The sequence below is a fragment of the Panthera tigris genome, chromosome D4, assembly GCF_018350195.1.
Source record: "Panthera tigris isolate Pti1 chromosome D4, P.tigris_Pti1_mat1.1, whole genome shotgun sequence".
Lineage (NCBI taxonomy): Eukaryota > Metazoa > Chordata > Mammalia > Carnivora > Felidae > Panthera > Panthera tigris.
This window is the reverse complement of record NC_056672.1, coordinates 53,969,778-53,972,273: the sequence shown is the minus strand read 5'-3', so window position 1 is coordinate 53,972,273 and position 2,496 is coordinate 53,969,778. Positions and strand designations below refer to the sequence as shown.

The following is a 2,496-nucleotide window of genomic DNA, read 5'->3' as shown; positions in this document are numbered from 1 at the left end:
TGCTCAGAGTGTTGGCTTTTCATCCTTGGACTGTATTGCCTCACTGTGACAACATGATTGTCACAGCTCCAGGCATCACATTTTCATCCCTACATCTTAAGCAAAAAAGACAGATCTAGGGAAAATGCCTTTCTTTTCTGAAAGTTATGCATATTTATCTGTAAAGATAATCTCTCTCCAGATTTCCCCTGCAGGACTTCTTATGTCATTTTGTATCTGAAAATACTTATATTTTCAGATATACATCCTAGCAAAAGAGGCTGGGAAAATACACAGAAAAGGGGACTGCACTTAGACTAATTTAATTTATTTACTAGGACCAGCAAAAGGACGTATTTTCTCCAAATCTGAAGGATCTACATGAGCTTACATGAAGGAATCAGTTCCTTAGGGGAGGAGATTGTGGTGGGGGGAGTCTGTTTAGTAGGGTAATGACTGTTGCATAGATTCTGAAAAATGGGAATCTTTGGTTGTTCATATAATCATAGTTCCCAAAGTGGCATTGCTCTCTCAGTTCTGAAAAATGGGAATCTTTGGTTGTTCATATAATCATAGTTCCCAAAGTGGCATTGCTCTCTCAGTTCTGAAAAATGGGAATCTTTGGTTGTTCATATAATCATAGTTCCCAAAGTGGCATTGCTCTCTCAGTGCCAAGATTTAAAGGCCGATTGGTGTTTCAGCTCCTTCTGTATCCCCAACAAGACAAAAGAAGTAAAGGTCTTCCAAACTTCTATTTCACTTCAAAGGGAAGAATTATAAAGCCAGATAAGATTCCACTTGTGCCGCCTTTTTACTTTATTTGGGATAAAATTCAGTTGTCTTGTTGCCAGGTTAAATACCAGTCTTTGGATTAAGGTATTCCTGCTTATAGCAGTGAGTGCCAGGAACTGGGGAGGGTGTGTTTTCTTTACTGTCTCCTTGTGTAATTCTAACAAGAACCTAGCGAGACGGCAGTTCTCTGGGAGGTTTGCAGGACATTGCTGGTGTGAGGGCTTGGTGATTAGAAGATTGTAGTGAGTAGAAAATCAGAAGAGTTTTCAAGGGGCTTCTTCCATGGTTCATAAGAAAAAGAAAAACCTTGATGGGCTTTTTTTTTTCCTGTCTCACAGCAGACCTCAGGTATTTAAGGATCAGAATCCTCTTGTTTTCCAACTCCACTGTTATTTGGACGGTGCTAAATAAATGCTACAACGTTCTTCTTAACCCACCCCAGACTTAGTTCACTGAGTTCTACGTTCTGTCTGCATGTTGTTAACAGTCTAATTATATTAGCTTTTTTTTTTCCCGAATGACTTAGATGTAATCATTGGAAGCAAACTAAATGGAAAACTTACAAGAAAGAATTGCATGTCAGCTCCCTTTGCAGACTGACTTGGGACAGAAAGGGGCTAGGGCTGCCCTTCAACCTGATCCCTTCCAAACAAAGACGTTCAAAATGTCCCTGGCAGTCTGGCTCAAGGAAGAGAGACCCTCTGCTGGCTCTGTGTGTTGAGATCACCTTTCCTGCCACTCACTCTTCTTGGGCAGCACTGGGAGCCCTGCCTTGCTGGCTCTGGTCATCACCCTTCTTTTTGTGGCCTCAGATGATGTCATCAACCTGCAGTAGCCGAACTGCTGTCTTCATTGTTGTCGTGTGTGTTTGCTGGTTGACAGCCGATGGTTCCCACATGCCCAATTCTTTCATGACAACCAAGGTACCTTTCTCACCATTTATTTTCCAGGTGTCATGGTTGTCATAGATGTGCTTGGCTGCAGGGAGAGGTAAGCAGAGAATGGTGCTAGCCCTCCAGTTCTGGATAAGTATACAAGGGATGCCCTCTAAGGTTTGGGCATCTGTCCTGTATGGGCATTGTTCCACCTCAGTCATGGCTTTGGACTTTTCTGTCAAAGTATGGGCCATAGCCATTTCAGAGGTAGCTAGGGGTCCAGGAAGACACTGTGGCACAATAACATGGCATCCTGGAGGGTGCATTCCACTTCTGAGAGGATCTCTTTGCTGGCCCCATGGAGAAGAATGGTTTAGACCTTGGGGTCTTTGCATTCAGTGATGAGTTTAAGGTACTCATTGACAATTTTCTTGACTTTCAACATGGCTGCTCCCATCCCGACATCTTCTCTCAGCTCTGGCACTGTCTGGGCCCACAGGTTTTAGCAATGCAATTATTGTCTTCTGGACTCTGTTGACTGCTGTGTCATTGGCCTGGATGAGGCAGTACTGAGCTAAATCTGAGATGCTCTTTTCTGTGAGGACCACACTGAAATTCTCTAAGTCTTCAAAATGAGGACGTACAAAATTGCTTCGCTACCAGAATAAGAAAACCTAAAACGAAGCCAGAAGCCAAGCTAGAAAAAGCATTTAAGATGTTTTTCAGTCTTGGTGAGGGAGTATAGAATACACTGCCCTACCTTAGCTTTTTCTTCTAGAGAACTATATCTTGTTTGTGCGATGTTTAAACACATTTGCATCCTTGCTTTCATTTTCCCTTCATTATTAAG

General features: G+C 42.6%; 1 pseudogene; it reads right to left on the bottom strand.

The window, feature by feature from the left end:
• Positions 1 to 1,510: 1,510 nt before the first annotated feature.
• LOC102960396 lies at positions 1,511 to 2,103 on the bottom strand (annotated as a pseudogene).
• Between the last annotated feature and the right edge of the window lie 393 nt (positions 2,104 to 2,496).